This window comes from Balaenoptera acutorostrata, chromosome 6 (assembly GCF_949987535.1).
Source record: "Balaenoptera acutorostrata chromosome 6, mBalAcu1.1, whole genome shotgun sequence".
Lineage (NCBI taxonomy): Eukaryota > Metazoa > Chordata > Mammalia > Artiodactyla > Balaenopteridae > Balaenoptera > Balaenoptera acutorostrata.
In genome coordinates this window covers 80,752,757-80,773,486 of record NC_080069.1, presented here as the reverse complement: position 1 = coordinate 80,773,486, position 20,730 = coordinate 80,752,757, and positions in this window count along the sequence as shown.

The window sequence follows — 20,730 nt, the reverse complement described above, 5'->3', positions numbered from 1 at the left end:
TCAGTGGCCTGCCCTCCAGAGAGCAGACAGAAGAGAATAAGACCCTTTTATGGGAGGCCAACACGTTCCCTGAGAAAGGATAATACGTTAACTATACACACTCATTGCTAGGATAATTTGTCATAGTAGCTAACATGAGAGATAAGGATTATGAGGGAATAGGGCATAGGGTATGTAAATTTTGTCAATGAATAAAGTTGGACAACCAGGAAGCAGCATGGGAGCTGTCAGTGTCTGTAAAAAAGTGGCACTGACACTTTTTGGAAGTGTTGCAAGAAACCTTGCAGAAGCCAACTCCTTTCATGCAGGAGACAAATTACTCCCATTTCACTAATAACTGATAGGTAGTTACAAGGTCCTTGTGCCCCCTTTAGAGCCTTTTTCATCTCACTTTGCTTAGTCCAATACACTGTGAAGTTAAAAGAAGCTACTTTTATTTATTGCTCCCCTCTTATACCCCTCACTTCCTGCTGCTTCTGCTGGTCATTTCTGGATTTGTCTGTCCACCATGGGGCTCGAGCAGGAACCTTAAAGCACTAGACATGAAAGGGAGAGCAAGGGACAGATGATCAAACATTCCCAGGGACAAAGATAACCAGACATGAAGAGCAGAGGTCTTTGGGACAGAGAATGTAGAAGGCAGCGGAGAAATAAACATGCACAGTATAACGGTGAGTACATCCACGTTAGAGTAAACAAACTTGGAATTAACAGTCATTTAATTTTAGAATTTGAATGAGCCCCCAGAAACACTGAGGTCTAAAATCCCACCACCTTCTCTCATACCCTTGAACAGCTGGTAAATCGTCATAAGGTTCACGTTTGTATATCTCCCATTTTAAGAAAGTTCTCTCTTTTGCTTTCACTGTGTAAACATATATAATGTGATGCACACGTGGTTTTAATTTTACATCTAACATCAAATTTAAAACCCAAAAATAAACTATAGTGTATCAGAAGGTCACTTGTAGAATGTTGTTCAAACCCAAACTATGGGGCTTCAGTTACTAAATAAAGACACTCACTTTATCTTGCTTATGCTGATGTCCAGGAGTGTTGTTAAGGTTTATATTTGAACATTTTAAATTCAGAATGTAAAGACAGGAAAGCTCTGCTTTCTCCAAACTACTTTATCAGCTCAAAATATTAGTTATTTATTCAACTCTATTCTCCTCAAATAAAACTAAAAATGTATAGGTAACAAAGATGAAATACCTATAATCCATGTTTGAAAAAATTCTGCGCTAGGGGATACTTCACAAAGAATTCACGCTTAATAAATATATTTAATAGACTCTGGGCCAATATCTAAAATAAAATAGATTAAATGTCTTTTGCTATTGAAGAATCTCTCAAAAATTATTAATAAATAAATATTTTCTCTGGTTTCCCAGGCATTTTATATATTGCTCTCCATTTTTAGAAAGTTTCAACATGTATTTTCCTTTCAAAACCAGCTGGTTTATGAAAAAGGAGGAAATCAGCCATGAGAAAGAAGGAAATTCTGTCATTTGTGACAACATAGATGGAACTTGGTGGCATTAATAAAGGGAATTATTTGAATCATTCAAATAATTCCATTTTAACTTATTATTGCCATTGCAACTCTGCATTTTTTTAGTAGTTGTTCCAGGAATAATAGTATACATCCTTAACTTTTCACAGTCTACATAAAGTTAACGTTGTATTACTTCACATAATACATAGAAACCTTAAAATCATATAGGTTTCTTTAATTTTGGCAAACTTGGTGCTATAGTTGTTATCTATATTATATTGAAATACATTTTAAAATCACAAGACAATGTTCTGATGTTTTGTTTTAAATAGTCCTATTTGTTTTTAAAAAATTAAATAGAAAAAATATTTTATATTTACCAAGATATTTACCATTTCTGATATTCTTTACTCCTCAAAGATCCACATTGTCTTCTTACATCATTTCCCTTCAGGCTAAAGAAATTCTTTTAGCGTTTCTTGCACTGAAGTTCTGTTGGCAATGAATTCTCTTAGATTTCTTTAATCTGAAAGTGTTTTTATTTTACCTTCCTTACTAGAAAGTCATTTTTTGTTGAATACTGAGTTCTAAATTGCCATATGTTTTCAGAGATGTTCAATAAGTATCAGCCCAGCTAATCCCTTTGGTTTTCATGCCCTGGCCATATGATCACTTCTGGAATAACTTACTGATTGTTTTCAGTTTTTAAAAAGTGCCCTACCCAATTTCCAAAAGCCAGCACCTGCATCTCTTTGCCTCCTCTGCCCACGTGCACAGCAGATGGAGACAGACCAGGTATTACCCCTTCCAGGAGCAGGGCTACAGTACTAGCAGCCTGGGTATACAAGCATCACAGCTCAGACCCTCTGGGGTGGGTGACTTAATGCTGAGGCATCTGCTGTATACCAATGCTTCTTAACCCTTAAGTTGTGAGGTACCAGTTTTTTGTTTGTTTCTGACCAATATTTTTGTAAAATACCATAAAAATCAATGTGTATTTCATAACAATGTCAACTTGCTATAAGCGTTTATAAACATTTGGTCTCAACTTTTGGATTTATGTCATTGCTAACTGGTAACAAGCAGTTCGTGGAGTAGCACCAGGTTGCTCACTGTAGTAACTGCCTTCATAAACACACCTCTTATTGGCTTTATTTCCTTCCCTGTCTCACTTCTCCACTTCCCTACTGGCGCGTTTTGGGATCACCTCCCAAATAAACTATTTGCTCTCAAATGCTTGCCTCTGGTCTGCTTCTGGAAGAATCCAGTCTAAGACACAAGGAAATCCAGCTAAAGTATCAAATATAACACTAACTGGAGTGGTTAGTACTGTCAATAAACAAATTAAAATGTTCTCTTTTACTCAATGAAAAAGAAACTCATAAATTTTAGATGTTAAACCGCTGACTAGAATCTCTGAAGTTGAAAGAAGAAAGAAACTAAAAACAAACGTGACTCAGACCCATAATTGCATTCCAAAGTGGGGAAAAGATCTGATCTCAGAATTCTGATTATATGCTGCTACTGTCCATCTGGTAAAAGAATGCCATTTTCTTTGTGAGTCATGTGATTTGATGATTTCCTTCATAATGTCATAGTAAGCCATCAAAACAATAACTGTTTTTTTCCTTTGGCTTGAATAGTAGCTTATAATTGGACATGAAATGTTTCTACATCAGTTAAAATAAATACAGTCCCTTCCTTTTTGTCCTAAGGTGACCTTTACCCTTGTGCTTGACTATAATCCTTCAGTTGGGAAAAGAATGAGTGTAAGGGCCAGAGTGCAAAAATATAACTTGAGTTTGAGTTTTTAAAGGTAGAGTGCCCAGGACAAGTTATTGGTATAGAAAATATCTTCTTTTTATTAATGGTGTGTATTATATAGGGAAACTCAGCAAGATTTTAGCATCATGTAATAGAAAGTATATGACTTTTGAGTTTCAATCCTGACTGCTCTGGCTTGAATTCTAATCTTGCCAGTTACCACGTATGTGATGTGTGTAAGTTTCTGTAATGGATCTAGTGACTATATCTATCTCTTAGGAATATTGAAATTTAAATAATATAATGATGTATTTGAAAATATCTGGCTCAGTTGAAGAGATAAAGGAATCAAAAATTACTTCAATGCATAGTTCTCTGATTTTTATAAGTGGGAAAAAGCATGTGAAAGAAAAAGTATCACATGATATTGGGGGTTAAGGAGTATTCCAGTAAAGGTAATAATTGTCTAATGTTGTTTATCATTGTTCTACCAGATAAAATTTGCCAGCCCAAATTCCCCGTTCTCTGTCAACCAGAAGGGAGCTAGCTTAAATAGACTACAGTGCATTGAATAGGAGCCTCTCTGGCTTTTTTTGATTGTGCTCTGTGGAATGAAATGAAGCTCGAAAAAAAGAAAATCAAAGTAATGTCTGCTGCATATGAGGCCACAAGGACACTCAACGTAACCATATCATAAATCATCAAAGAGAAATGCCAGGGAAGATCTATGCTTCTAGGACAGCTCGCTTCACTTAATATATCTAATGCCGCCATAATAGCGACTCTTTAGTTCCCCTTTCCCTTTGTTCAGTGGTAACTGTCCTTCTGCTGGACCATTCATCCCTTGGAGAATTGTCTCCTGACTAGGAGATGTGTACAACTGTCCGCGAGTTATGGGTTCTTAGCCTGGAAAACCTTGTTTCAGTTCAGTAGTGTTCAAAGTTGAAGTGAAGAGCAACCAAAAGCACAGAAGGAAAAAAAGGACCCTTGGAAAAGCTGGTTGAATAAAAGAGTGGTTGTTTGATAAAAATTCCTTCACTTTCTACTGTGTTTCTTTAATAAAGAACAAATAATGAAAGAACTAGTTTTGGAGAATAATTAAAAGAATATGACAATAGTGATATAAATAGTCATGAGGACGCCAATTTAAGAGCCCAAATGCGGTATGTCACGGTCTTTTACAATCATAAATGGGTCAGGATGAAATCTTCATAGTGTAGTTTGAAGCCAGTGAGTTAAAATGATCAAATATATTTTCACCTGAAATCAGAGTTCTAAAACAATATACAACCTACAAAATTCCTTAGGATTTGACAAATCCATTAGGACTACTCACAGCCATGAAGCCGTACCAGAAGTTTAAAAGCTTTAGTCCTTCTCAAGTTGGTAGCTACATCTCCCACTAGAGATCTATTCATGCACAAAAGAGATTAATAAATTTAGCTGAGAATTTGAGAGCAAAAATTGATCAAAATACAAAGGCTCAGCCCAAAAGAAAATTATGAGTGAGTAAAAATAGAATAAGTAGCATTAGTATTCTGATTTTACTTCACGCACTACTCATGAATCCTTCATAAAGAAACATTCCAATAACACAAGGAAACATTCCAATAACACAGTAACACAAGGGATTCAACGTAAGCCTACAAAAGAAAAAAAAATTAAAAGCTGAGAACAGAAAGCATTACAAGAGGATAATGGAAGCAGCCAGGGTAGCTGGTTAGAAGCAGCAGGTATAATAAATATATTTCTTGATGAGGTGCACAGTCAAACCTTTTTCTTGATTTGTAGCTACAAAAGCAAGATAGATTTACTTATTCTCATTCACGGCAGTATGTGATACAAAGATAAAACCCAACGTTTCAGGGACTAGAACACATGCAGTCTAACCAAAGCATTCACTTTATCTTCCAAAGGACCAAGACAACAGCAGCAGAAAGCAAAACAATGCTCTGAGGATATGAAGCATTCAAGTTCCCTTTAAAATTCATACAGCAGCTCCTGAAATTTTTACTATTTAAGTGATTCCATCAAAATTCTCTTTTCCTGTCTGGTTGAGTTCATTTAAATTGATCGCCAGTGGAGTTAATCATCACAAGTCAGAACTTACACTCTGACTTTAACATGATTTAATGCTTACGCTTGACCTCCTCTCTTCTCCTTTTAAAGGACACACCTGGCCCCATAGTTGGAAAGCCCGTGAGGATTCCTTCTGTCTCTTGAGGAGGAAGCAGAGCAATGAGCCTTGTTACCGGTAGCTTGCAGCCAGTCTCTTCCGGCCTGCTATAGAATACTGGGGGACCAAAGTCAACAAAACTAGAAAGCCCCAGTTGGGTGGCAGATGTGAAGGTTAGCCCTTTAGCCTTTGCATGCCACTAAAACCTCTTTAGACATTTCAGTCGCAGGCATTATCTTCACGCCACAAGTTTGCATTTGCTTTCTGGAGCTGACAATGCATCAATTCCAACTCCACGTAGAATCTCCTATCTTATAGGCTACATTTTTTAGCATATCCTAGATTAGTGACATTTATGTAGAGGTAAGACTTCAGAGAAACTCAATTCATGGTAGGACACAAAGCCCATGCCTGAGTGGTCTGCTGTTTAATTCAAAGTCCCCAGTTAGTACCGAAGCCTTGGTTCCATTCTCACTGAGATCTGCGAAGGAGTTGACTATTCCCTGTAACAGTCATGGGAACATAAAGCCAGCATCACATAGACCTTCCCTCCAGCTTCTTTCGTCGCATACTGCTTATAGTTCAGGGAAGCTGGCCACGTGCAGCACACTCAACCAGGAGAGGTGACTGCCACCAGATAGAAGATTTGGTTCAGCACTTTAGTATTTTTCACCTCACACTTAGTCACTGAGTTTAGCAGGAACCTCCTTGCTGAGTACTCAGAAAAAAAGATAGAGGTGAAAGCCCAGTACTCCCAGTACTAATCATTTGTTCATGTACCTCCACCCAAAGTGCTAATCCAGACAACTATGATGATTAAAAGTAAGATACACCAGTCTCCACTACATACAGGGACTAAATGATTGAGGAGGTTATAATAGGGACAACAAACCATCCAACATAGAAAAAAAAAAAAAAAGACAACATAAGACTATGGCCTCAGAGGATTAGCAGAGAGGAAGACTGATGTCTCTGAAACTAGTCAAGAAAACTTGGGGAAGTCCAAAGAGTTTGCATAGATCTGGTCCAAGTTCTGGTTCAAGTTCATGTCTTGGTTATGTCATTTTTAATAAATTGCTTAACCTCTCTAAGACTAAATTTCTTTTTCTGTAAAATGGGGGTGATAATACCTACTGCAGAGTGTGCATAGAGGAATAAAACAGAGGAATAAAAAGATGATGCATAAATGTTAGCTAGAATGACATAAATGTTACCAGAGCAGGGATAATGAAGACCTAAACAGAAGCCACATGTTAATCTAATGGGGTCAGAGGCTACGACACTGAGTGATGACCTTAAAAATGGTATAATGAGGCCTATTAAGAGTGAGCCTTAGATATTCAGCCAAAGAGTTTGGGTTTGGAGTATGGAATAACCAAGATTCACAATCATGTGGAGAATATAAAAGAAGAAATGTTTTTGATGGTTAGGTTGGAGGTGATGAATAACAGTACCTTTTATGATACTTACTATGTCCCAGGCACTGTTTTAAGTGCATTAAGCATTATCTCAGTTAACAATACTACAGAGGAAGAGCAGGGAATGGCAGGCTCAGGGAAAGCTGAGAGGCAAAGGGAGGAATTTAGTGGTGAGGGGATAAGAAGCTTGAGTATCACACTGGCTATATAGAGAGAAATGGAGAAATATGGTAGACACTGGGAATGGGGACAAGAGAGCAAAGGGTCACAGTGGTTGACACCAGAAGGCTAGAGAATATGATTCCTCAATTAAGATGAAGAGTCATGGAAAGCAGTTGTAAGAGAACATTCCACTGACAATTCCCTTTTCTTGTCAACCTTGATTCAGTTCTTCAGCCCCCTCTACTCCTTAGCTTTTCACACATATCGTGTGACTGTTGGAAGGAATCCAGTTGAATCTTTTACATGTTTTTGACCATGTGCACATGCTTCAAGGCCCTTTGCTACTTTTTCAGTTGTTGATTTCCTCCACTTACCCTAAAAATTGATATAGTTGCTCTTTTGATTTTTCAATTTACACCATATCTTCAGGTACTAATTCCACAAAGTACATGAGAAAACTCCAAAGAGGCAAAAATGCTACAGAATTCATGTGTGACTTATTGAGAAAACCATTAAACTAAGTCATTCTCAACTTCCCAGAAGGAGAAATAATGAGAAATTGATACTACAGTTTAGAAAGAGAGTGGGAAAAAAATGTTTCTGAGCTGAGAGACATTCTGGACTTCTCATTCCACAATAATTCTTTTATAGAAAAGTCATAAAGTGCTGAAAATAGAGGTTTGTTCATACATATGTGACAGACCCTTCCTAAGTGACAAGATGGGTCATAATTTTAATGAATATTGTGACACACCCATCAATTATCCTTGAATATGAATGTGACCGTGTGAGTGTGCAAAAGCTGGAGAGTGGGTAATTTCAGTCAGCATATTCCTGCACATCTGTCAACAGTTGTCAGGAATCTAAATGACCCATACCAGATAAAACTAATTTTGTGTCTAAAAAGAACCTCACTTGCACATTCAAAACACCATGGGCTTAGAACCATATGGAGAAAATTACAGAGCAACCCACAGTAAAATACTGCATTGAAGTAAAGTAATGGGGAAGGGGGTGGGGACAACTTGGAATTCAGAGCTAAAGAAGTTAAAACTATCAATGGAAGCTTGTGTTGTCATGGAAACCTAATACAATTGAGGAGCCAGGAAAGCCATCACTTATCTATATCACATTGAAATGTACAGATGCTATTCAGAACAATTGGAATTGACTGGGCAGATGACTCCAAGAAACCAGTAACTGAATTAGTGATGGGTCTAAAAATTACAAATAAAGGATTGGAATAATGAAGGTAAGGAATAGAGAATTCAGGTGGTCCCAAGTAGAAAAAAGAAAATCCCTTCAGGCACAGGTAGAGTTGAATAGGAAAAGAAGAGATGAGAAAAAAGTAATTAGGATTGGTTGGACGTTCTAACAAAATTAAGGATAACCATTTAGGTTATATAATAAAGGAGGAAAATTGAAAAACAAGTAAAGAACATGTTTTCATTACAGTATTAATCACATTATAATGTATTAATTGATAATATATTGACTTTCTATAGACTATGAGCTTCTTTAGAAAGAGTCTGGCTGTGTTTTTCATGACCCCTCCAGCCCCCCACTCTTAGTAGGCCCAGCACAGTGTAGGCACTCAACCAATGTTTGTCAAATGGTAATAGTGCTACTATTTATTTAAAAGTGGACTGTGGTACAGTTACTGTAAAAGTTGTATTAGTTTGCTATGGCTGCCATAACAGAATAGCATAGACTAGGTGGCTTTGACAACAGAAACTTATTTTCTCACTGTTCTGAAAGCTTGAAGTCCAAGATCAAGGTGTTAACAGATTTGGCTTCTTCTGGGGCCTCTCTCCTTGGTTTATAGATGGCTGTCTTCTTTCTGTGTCCTCATGGCCCTTTTTCTGTGCAAGTATCCTTGGTGTATCTTCCTCTTCTGATAAGGACGTTAGTCATGTTGGATTAAGGTCCCACCATAAGGGTCCCATTTGAATTTAATCACCTCTTTTAATACCTTATCTCCAAACGTGGTTACTCTCTGAGGTACTGGGGGGTCGGGACTTAAACATATGAATTTTAGGTTGAATTCAGTCCATAACACAGTACAGGTGACTCAAAAAACATGAGTTTGAACTACTCGGGTCCACTTATACACAGATTTTTTTCAGTAAGTACTACATAACTACACCATTAGAGGTTGGTTGAATCCATGGATGCAGAATCACAAATACAGTAATTGAACATCATGGATTTTGGTATTCAAGGCAGGTCTGGAACCAATCCCTTGTGGATATTACAAGATGACTGTATATAGCTTATTTTGTTCAATCATCACCACAATATTAGTATTGCTATTTTGCAGAAGAGGCAATTTGAATCTCGGAAAGATTAAGTAACTGGTCAGTGGTCACACAGCTAGCAAAGAGCCAAATGAGGATTTAAACACAGGTTTACTGACCTCAAAGCCCTCATTCTTTAAAATGTACTCCAACAGAAGAATAAAATGGAAGTTAAGGGTGAACTGGGAAAGTTAAACCAATAGGTGTAGTACTGTCATCATCATTAGACTTAGAATATAAAGGTAACCTAAAGATACTGTGGGACTCTTTCATCTCACAGATGAGGAGACTGAGCTTCAGGAAGGGAAGTTTGGTCCCTAAAGATTCATTTTGTGTCTAAAATTTCCAGTTCTGCTTCCTAAGAATTGCTCCCTCAGTCAACATCAGGTAAATTCTTCCAGTCTCCAGGTGAAAGACTAGAGACAGGGCTTCTGAGAAAAGAAACAAAGAACACATTGAAGCCAGCCCCATGCAGTGCAAAGCATGACAGGCAAATCTGTACAAAGACTGGACTATCTTTTACCTCTAGGAACCTATGTTTTCATGGTGCTAAAAACATGCTTTGTTGTGGTTTTTGCTTGCTTTGAAAATATTTAAAACCAAAGCTGCTCTTTTTCTTTTAAACTCTGCTAATTTCTTCTTGTTCATTTAAGTATAGTGTCTCTAGAATTAAGTGGCAAAATTGCCCTGTGTTTTCCTGAAAAGAATAAAAAAAAGGAAATGACTTTAAAAATTCCAATCAGTCCACTTGATTCTCCTACTAAGGAAGTGGTGATTTATTTTTCCATTGTTAGAGATTTAGGAGGCCCCCAGAAAATCAGACACTCTCCAGGCCTCTCCCATTTGATGAGGACTAATGAGGGCCTCATTCATAAACTGATGCAGAGAGAAAAGGTGGCAGCTGAAAAATTCTATTTCAGCCTCTGACTGTTGCTTGCTCTCCATTACCTTTGTAAATTTTCGACGATAACAATCCCATTTGTGGAATCCTCCTCATGAGGGACAAAGGGTCTTTAAGAAGAAAATTTATCCTGCAGGCTTATAGGTACCTGAAATTAACAGATTGATTGGCAGGTCCACCATATTGGGCTATGTGGAGCCCCAGAGTCCTCTGCATTGCCCTTGGCTAAATCAGCAGATCTTATCAATTAACAGGGTATGTTCCAGGGAGTTTTGTGCTGCTTGTTGGGGCTCTTTACTTTCTGTAGCCCCACTATTCCTCCCTTCCTCGACCCACTAGACTCTCTCATGAGCTCTAGAGTTTGCTTCCTGAAGCAGAACTGGGAAGGACCCAAGAATTTTCCTCAAATGAATGGCTCTACAGCTAAATGGAACTGATCTAACAGAACTCTTTGGGGATGGATATGCCCCCTCTCCCAGCAAGAGAGTTTGAAAAATTGGTAAACTCTAGACATTCCTAAAAAATGATCTTGCTGCCTTATAATTCATAGCACACAGCACTCAATGAAATGCGATGAGGCCCTGTTATAAGGCATCTAGCCATGGAGGGGATTATGTTAGAGACAAGGCCATACAAGGCAACACATGCAGCACTTGGAGAATCATGATTTGGGAAGGATGGAAGCAAGAGGGAGGTGCCCAGAGGGAAGCAGGGAAGCTCTCAAGGTAATTCTGTAAACTCCAACATTTACTGAGCACCAGCTATGTTCCAAACAGTGTGCTGCAATCTGGGCTTAGTGCTAACATAAATAATGCACAGTCCCTTCCTGGGAGGTGGTCACGGCTGAAATCAAGTTCTTTTTCCTGTTTTTTCTTCAGATGAAATTTCAATCATGAATACAGTGGCATATATTATAAATTCAGAAAATCCATAGCAAATCTTTGATATAACTAGCACAATCGTGAGAATATGCTTTTCTCCCTAGTTACAACTCTCGTTCACAGTCTTTCAAATGATATTGGTCACCTTAGATGTTTAAAAAGGGATCTTTGAATTCCCAACAAATGATTCCATTCTCAATTTATGAGTTACATGAGAAATATATATATAGTCAAGTGTTTCTACACATTGTATAGAAGCCAAAATTTTTTTAAAGATCACAGTTTAAGAGTTCAATCTTAACGGTTAAGGGATGGAGAGTGGAAACTGGGCAATTTTTGACCATCCCCATTTTGTAAGAGAAAGGGAGGATCGTGCACGCCTCCAGAGGGAAGCGCTTCAGCACAAAGAGCCTCTTCGTTTCCTCTCCGTAGCTTCATCCCTGGCTTCAGTAGAGCTCAAACCCTGCCTATGACAAACAGAGCTTGAGCAATTAAATAATCACTGTGTCTGCAAGCTCTACAGAGAAAAGGCAAAATGCTAGGCATTGACAGACACCAAATTAGAATAAAAACTGCTTTCACTGAAATTGTAAGGTGCATCCTGTGTCTTGTCAACCCGTCCCAGCTAGGAGAAGAGACTGTAAGTAATCTCAGAGAAAAAGCAAAATGAATGACACTCATGGTGGCCAGGCCGAGACAGGGTGTCTTGAGAACAAGCAAAGAAGCCACTTCGTGGAGAAATTAAAGCTCCTCTTCACTGCCTCTAAAGAGGAACTATGAATGTTTTTTTCTCTTACTGACACACTTGTTCTCTTCTCAAGAGTTCATTTCAATCCTCACAGCTACTGTCATGCTTTTTGTTCTTTGCCAAGACAGCTGGATAGTTTAAAAGTCGTTTCAGGCTGAAGTTAAAGATCTGTCTTATCCCAAGTTTTGCTTCACTTGTCTAGTGTCATATTTTCTCTTTAGAAAGGTTTAAGTGGTGAACATAAGAAAATGAATTAGAATTATTATAGTTTTTCTTTTTATTTTAAATGAATATCAACTTTAAAAGACTAGACTGGCATTGGACCAGCCTAGTGTAAAAACTGGACCACTGGCATTAGAGTCATCTGGGGATTATTATTTTATATAATAGCTTTATCAAGAAACAATTCGTATACCATACATTTCACCTGCTTAAAGTGTGCAATTCAATGATTCTTACCATATTCACAGAGTTACACAACCATCAACACAATCAATTTTAGGAGATTTTCGGCATTCCCCAATTAAACCCCACACCCGTTAGGAGTCACTCTCCATTTCCCTCCAACCTCCTCGGCTCTAGGCAACAACTAATCTATTTTCTGTCTCTATGGATTTGCTTATTTGGGGGCATTTTATATAAATGGAATCATAAAATATGTGGTCTTTTGTGACTGAGTTCTTTCACTTATCATAATGTTTTCAAAGTTTACCTTTGTTGTAGCATGTATCCGTACTGCATTTCTTTTTACTACTGAACCCTAGTCCATATTTTTAAAAATCCATTTATCAGTTGACAGACATTTGGGTTGTATCCACTTTGGGACTATTATGAGTAATGCTGCCATAAACATTTGTGTACAATATTTTTATAGACATGTGTTTTCAATTCTATTGGGTACATATCTAGGAATGGAATCGCTGGCTCATCTGGTAACACTCTGTTAACCCTTGAGGAACTTCCAGACTGTTTCCAAAGTGGCTGCACCATTTTCCATTCCCACCAGCAGTATGTGAAGATTCTAATTCCTACACATCCTTGCCAACACTTGTTATTATTGGGTTTTTTTTTAATACAGCCAGCTTAGTGGGTGTGAAGTGGTAGCTCACTATGGTTTTGACCTGTACTTCCCTGACATTTGGGATTAGTATTAAAATGCGTATTCCTGGGCTACGACCTGACCCTGAATTAGAATCAATGAGTATGCATTTTACTGAGACTCATATATCAGTTATTTGTTCCTGCATAACAAATATTTATTCTCTCTCATAGTTCTTATGGGTCAGATATTTAGGGGAAGCTTAGTTGAGTATTTCTGGTTTGGTATCTCATACCGTTCTGTTAGGTATCAGCCAGGGCTGCAGAAATTTGAAGGTTTGACTTGGACAGGAAGATCCTCTTCCAGGGTCTGCTTTGAGGGCATGCAATTTATGCAGTCACACAAGACACCATGCTCAGAAGGGTTCCGCACACTCGATTTAATGCACTGCTGTTGCCATCCTGATTGTTTTATATAACCTGTCATCTTTGAACGTGTGCTTTGTAAGTAAAGTCCAATGAGACAAGGGAGCATGTGTGAACAGAGGAGATCTGTGCAACATGTGTGTCTGTGTTCCTTGGGGCTCCATTTGCATTTGATGATTATAATACATATCAATATAGAACTCTGGTGGACCTGTCATGTGTGAGAGTTCAGTGGGACTCAAAGTCAGCACAAGATAGGCACGTTACATTTATGACTGTGTAAATTGAGGTCCTGACAGTCCAGAGAGGCCACACTTTCTGTTAGAACCAGAACTTGCTATGAACACAGCAAAGACTGCATTTGGCCCTGGAGGTGAAGAAGGGAAAGAGAGGAGGAATAAAGCTGTTGAGATGACCAAAGCCATAGAGTGCACGATGGGCCCCCTCCCTGTTCCCTTTCAAATTTCTAGGAAAGCTACCAAACCCACTAGATGCTTTGCAGGGGTGAGTCATTTTTTGTGAAAATCTGTAAAAGGTTTTAGATTGGAGTATGGGTGGATACGGGAGAAGAGAGAGGTAGCACAAGAGGACACAGACATAAGGGATAGAGGGAACCAGGAAGAGTTTTAGCTTTTAAGACTAACTGAAATCATGAAGATGACTTTGGACTGTCACTGGCCATAGAATAGGGGGATTTGAGTTTGAGTCAACTTTGAGATCTTCAAGGGTCATGGAAACCTCAGTTTACACCTGAGTTTTATTTATAAATTCTGTACACTGGACATAATGCATAGCTTCTTGATTCCAAATGAGTAATGCCTACTTACCATTTATCTCCTATATTTAAACATCTTGTGATGACAGATGTTTGAAGCATATATCATTGCATCTTTAAGAGGCATGTAGAAATGATGCTCACTTTCTAGATAGGAAGAACGAGAATATCCCCTACTTTGAAGTAAGTGTGTCACATTGCTTGGGTGTTCCCAATATCTCAAGTTTTGGCTGCTGTCCGGGGCAAATTTGGGCAAGAGATCACAATGCTCAGCCTAACTGAAATCCATTGATCCCCCAACCCTAGTGTTAGCTAAACCCGAGGGACGGGGGAAGGAGGAAGGCCTTGCTGAGGCCGTGGGAGAGCTGCTGGGGACTTAACATCAATATGAAACATTGGTATTTGAGGAACATGAGGCAAAGGGAAAGAGGGAATGGAATGTTCTGGTCTCTAGGTACAATTGCTGCTGAGTCTCGGCATGGCTTGCCCTATAGCCCATTGTCATTCACTAACTGGCAGAATTTCCTCCTTGTTATGCTGGCTCCATTGAAAACCCACTGCAGGAGCAAACCTGCTTGTCAAAGTACTGGCTCCAACGATGCTGTGGCTCTTCAACCTGCACGGCCTTCATGCCTCAAAAACGCTGGGAACAGCAGGACGCTGTGCACAACCAGGCCAGCAAGCACCGGACTCAGTGAGACAAAGGATCTCGCCTCTGCTCACTCGAGCCTCATTGACAAGCCCCTGCTTTGCTGTTTCAAATGACCAGCAGAAAGGCGACCGACCACAGCTCTGAACCAGAAGCTTTGCTTCTTGTACATGAATTGCAAGAGCAAATTGCTTAGGAAGAAAACTGTTCTTGCAATTTATTTTATATTTCAAAATCAGTGGATTATTTGTTAGTCAGGAATATTTATTGTTACTTTAACCTGTATTACATTAAGGTGGCTATAAATTTGGCCTTATACCTATTTTTAATGTAATTGCACATGTGCTTTGACCTGCAATCCCATATAACTCAACCTGCACTTTGGCTTCTAGACTCATCTACCCAGGGTTGTTTACTCAGCCCTTCAGTTTGGAGGCTTAAAGGGCATTTCAAACTAAACACATCTAAAACCAAACTCTTAATTTCCCGTACACTCCTGTCCCATCCATCCGGCCAAACCTGTCTTCATCTCATTAAATGTTACCTCCATTCATTCTGTCGCTCAGGCCTACACTTGTGATCAACCCTTGTACTCTCCCCTTGACCAACCTTTGTCTAGAAGGATCCCTGCCTATATGGTCACATACCTCGCTCCTTCAGGTCACCCATGTGTCACAGGAGTATTTTTTTGGATCCATCTCCTAAAACACAGGAAAGAAAAGCAAAAATAAACAAATGGGAGCTAATTAAACTTAAAGGCTTGCACAGCAAAGGAAACCATTGACAAAGTGAAAAGACAACCTACTGAATGGAAGAAAATATTTGCAAATGATATGACCAATATGGGGTTAATATCCAACATATATAAAGAGCTCATACAACTCAACATCACAAAAACAAACAATCTGATTAAAAAAGGGGCAGAAGACCTGAAGAGACATTTTTCCAAAGAGGAAATGCAGATGCAACAAGCACATGAAAAGGTGCTCAACATCACTAATTATCAGGGAAATGCAAATCAAAACCACAATGAGATATCACCTGACACCTGTCAGAATGGCCATCATCAAAAAGAACACAAATAACAAGTGTTGGGGAGGACATGGAGATAAGGGAACACTTGTACACTGTTGGTAGGAATGTAAATTGGTGCAACCACTATGGAAAACAGTATGGAGGTTTCTCAAAGAGCTGAAAATATAACTGGCATATGACCCAGCAATTCCACTCCTAGGTAAAAAACACTAATTTGGAAAGATACTTGCACCCCAATGTTCATAGCAGCCATATATATATATATATATATATATATATATATATATATATATATATATACACAAACACATATGTATCATTCCAAAACCTGTTTTTTCACTATTAGGTTTTTAAGATTCATCCATCTTGTTGCATAACGTTCCATTGTGTGAATATGACCTAATTCCACTGTCCTATAAACAGGCACTTGGGATGATTCCAATTTATCCTTTTACAGACCGTGCTGCAATGAACACTCTTTTATTTCTATCACAGTGCACACCTGGAAGAGTTTCTCTGAGGGGATCTACCTAGGAGTGGAATTGCTGGGTTGAAGGTCATGTAAACATTTATTTTACAAGATAATGACAAATTGTTTTGGAAAGAGTTCTTGCTAATTTGCATTCCCACCAGCAGTATATAAAGTGTATGTTTATCCATATTCTTGCCAACACTTGTTATTTCAGAGTTTTTTTTGAAAATTAATAGGTGGAAAATAATACTTGACTGGGGTCTCAGCTCACATTTTCCTAGTTGCTAATGAGGCTGGACAACTTCTCAAATGTTTGTTGGCCATTCAGGTTTCTTCTTCTAGGAAATACCTATTCATGTCATTTATCCGTTTATCTATTTAGCTGTTTTTCTTTATTCTTTTTTTTTTTAAATGCATAGATCTTCCTTATATACTTGTTATATTCATTGTAAATATCTTCTCACCTTTTTTTTTTGGAGGGGTGGTTATTTTTTTCACTTTTTTTATTATACTGCTTGAAAGACAGAAGTTTTTAATTTTAATATAGGCAAACTTATTAATCTTTTCTTTGATGTTTAGTGCTTTTTTATTTAAGAAACTTTTTCCTTATTCCACTATCAAAAAGATATTCTTCTATCATTTCTTCTAAATGCTCTAAAGTTTTGCCTTTTACATATAAGCCTTTAATCTTTGTAGATGGAATGAGGTAGGGACACAATTTTATTTTTTCCCACATACATAACGGTCTCAGCAACATTATCAAATAGTAACTCTGTAATATATCATGTACTGATAAATGTGTGTATCTGTTTCTAGGCTTTTTCTTCTGTTTATAACAGAGGCCGTACCAATACCACACTGTCACAATTAGTAAAGCTTTATAATAAATATTGATGTGGGTGGGGCAAATCCTACTACCCCATTGTCTATTCTTAGCTTTTTGTTCTTTGATATACATTATGGAAGCAACTTTTCACGTGTCTCTAAAAATTCTATTGCAGTTGTTTTTTTGTTTATTTTTTTACTAGAATGCATTGGATCTATAGATCATATTGGGAAGGATTAAAATCTTTATGATATTGGATCTTCCAATCTGTATACCTGATAAATTTCACAACTTAAGTATTCTTTAATGTCTCTCCATAAAGTTTTATAATATCTCCAAAGAGGTTCTGCACAATTTTTGTTAGATTTATTTCCAAGGATCTTATATTTTTTTATTGCTCTTTTAAATGTCATGCAGTTTTAAAAACAACAAAGTTTAGCTAGTATTTAAAAATGCAATTATGTTTGTATATTGATCTTATATATGCTCATTTTGCTTTACTCTCTTATTTATTCTAATAAATAACATAAATCAACAATCTTAAGTAATGAACATTTTATTACTCTCTTGGTAATCTTCATGCCTTTAGTTTTTTTTCTTCTTGTCTTATGGAACTGACAAGGGCCTTCAATAAATGTTGAATGTATGCAGTAAAGTGAGTATCCTTATCTTGATCTTAATTTTAAAGACAGTAACTTCAGTATTTCTCCATTAAGTATGAAGTTTTCTCTAGTTATTTTTAAATAATATTTATCAAGATAAAAATGTTTTCTTCTATTCCTAGATTACTAAGTTATCTTTAAATTGAATAGGTGTTGTATTTTATCAAATGATTTTTCTGCTTAAATGGAATTGGTATATAGCTTTTTTTTCTTTAATTCACTAATATGATGAATTACATTCATAATTTTTCTAATGTGAAACCACTTTTGGCATTCCTGAGATAAACTCAGTTATATCTGTGATATAATAGCTTCTTTATATGCTGCTGATTTTGGATTGATAGTATTTTGTTTAGGCTTTTACTTCTATGTTTACAAAAAAAGTAATATGGTTATAAACAATGTACCAGGCTGTGTTTTACAGTTAGAGTGTATTGTTGGTTAACTGCAGAATCTGTATGGTGACAAATACGTAATAGCCACTCAGCAGATACTTTTGATATTGATGATGAAAGTAGAGGAGTTGACAGAGTGTCTTTCTATATTAGAAAAATGCCCATTTAAGACTATGGTTTAGAAGATAAAGGAAAGTGATTACAGAGTCCATCATAGACACTGTAACACAGCAAGTCCACAGATCTCCAAATAATATTGATATGGCCAATAGAAAATAAAAATATTTTCAAAGCAGGATAATATCTAAGTTTCTGAAATACAATGGCAAAAATTATTTTGGGGAATGGGATGTCTTTGTTCACAGAGTAGAATTTCCCGACTTTAAACAGAATAGCCTGTCTCTCCAAGAATACATTTCACTGAGAGTCCCTAATGCTGCAGTGGAAATTCAAACGGACAAGGTAATTGACTGTTCCCTCAATTCAGTGTGTCACTTGTTACTATAATAATGACACTCACTGTCCTCCTTATAAACCTTGCCTTTCACCTTGCCTCAAACATCAGAATTTATATTTGTTTCTCAAATTGATTTTATATCTGAATTACAACAGAAATCATCTCATTTTTAAGAACGTGGTTATAGTGCTTACTATCACACTAGTCTTTCTTCATCTTTCTTTGATTTAATCATTATTTCAGGACTTCATATTATTCTATCTGTTACCAGTTTTTGTACTATGTTATGATATTCCTTTGTGACTTGCTTTCATATACCAAAAGACATGCAATGAATCAAAAATCAACACTATAAAATGATAAAGCAACTCCAGAATAGATAAGCAACTAAAAAACAAATAAAATATGTATGGCAGAAAAATAAATACACATCTACTGATGGTATGGTAATATAGTCTAAGGACTCAGGTTATTTTACAAGTAATAATGACCCTGAAATTACGAAATGGCAAGAAAAATCAAAAGAACATATGGGCCATGAAATTTTACCTCCAAAAAGGAGAGAATTTCTCATATTAGTGTCCTCCCAATGTCTTGTTTTTATCCTTCAGCTTCTATGAGAATTATAGAGGCTAACAAGTGGATTGCTTTTGCCATGATAAAAATAGAAGGAGAGCTCCGTGGCAGGAACGTGTCTTAGGCTGTTACTTTGATGAAGTGGCCTAAACCTGGAGATATCACTGAACATAGAACATGATGAAAGTCATTTAAATTCTAGTAGTGAAACAAAGGCTAAGAAACAAAGGGAAAGACGTCAAATGAGAGGTCATGTAAGGGTCGATTTTGTTCATTTCTGAGGTGTACCACGTGATGGGACATGCCATCCCGCAGTATTTGTCCTGATCAACTGTCATAGGTAATTTATTTTTAAGACTTGCACTGTAACTATGTGATTTACTATATGGCAACACCGGTCCTGAGTGCTAATAATCCACATTTCTGTCACTGATATGTTTTATTAGTCATTTATTCAACATACTTCTATCTGACCAAAGGAGAGAGCCGTGACAGTTATTCCAAAGAGTTGCAGGTTAAAAAAAGCAAAATTGTCTTAAAATATTGAAGGCAGCTTAAGGCATCCAGCATAAAGCTCCCCAAATGATCATTCACTTTAAAGTATCAAGCAATGTTGAAGTAGCTTCTTTTACTTTCTGCCCTTCCAGGAGAGCTTTCAGATATTAAAACTTCATGGATAGCTCATGACACATAGCAAAGGAAAGGACTTTCAAAAGAGTCCACACATTTAAATTAACATTGGCCTTCTACCTCCACAATAAGCCATAGAATTTTTAGTGAGACTTTATTGGTTTGTTCTGTGTCCTGTACAATTCCTTTGGGTTTTAATGAAATATCAGAGGTAAATATCAGAGATAAAACAGTGAAAAGCATTTGACCTAGAAAGAATCCTGAGAAGTCCACCTTTATAATACACCTATATAATACATCTATAGTCACCTGTTATTCCATTAATATTCTAGTGGATGTCGCTGAGGACATATTGCAAAGACAAGGGATAAGACATCCATACACCAGGTAAGCCACTGTCCTCTGATCATAGGTGCCACTCCTAGGCAGATGGGAGAGTGAGGAAAAATCCTGAATTCCCTGTGTTAAAATCTGAAGTTACTAAATTATCCCAGAATGGATTAAGGTTATTTTTCCCATAATCAGATACAATGAAGTTTAAAATAGAGATTACTTTGTTATAGAAAAATAAAGAACATTATTTTCTTTCCTACACATGAGTAAGTGGCCGTTACATTTTTCTTTTGACTTGTGTATTAGTTATCTATTGCTGCGTAACAAATTACCCTCAAAAAGTGGCAGCTTTAAACAACTCTAAACATTTAGTTCACACAGTTCCTGTGGTTCGGTAATTCCAGAGTGGCTTAGCTGAGCGCTGGGTGCTGGGCAGTTCTGGATCAGGGCCTCTCACAGCTGCTGTAAACATGATGATTGGAACAGCAACCATCTGAACGATGGACTGGAATTGGAGGATCTGATTCCAAGATGGCTCATTCAGTCACTGGCAAGTTGGTGCTGGCTGTTGGCAGGAGGCAACAATTCCTCACCACGTGTAATTTTATAAA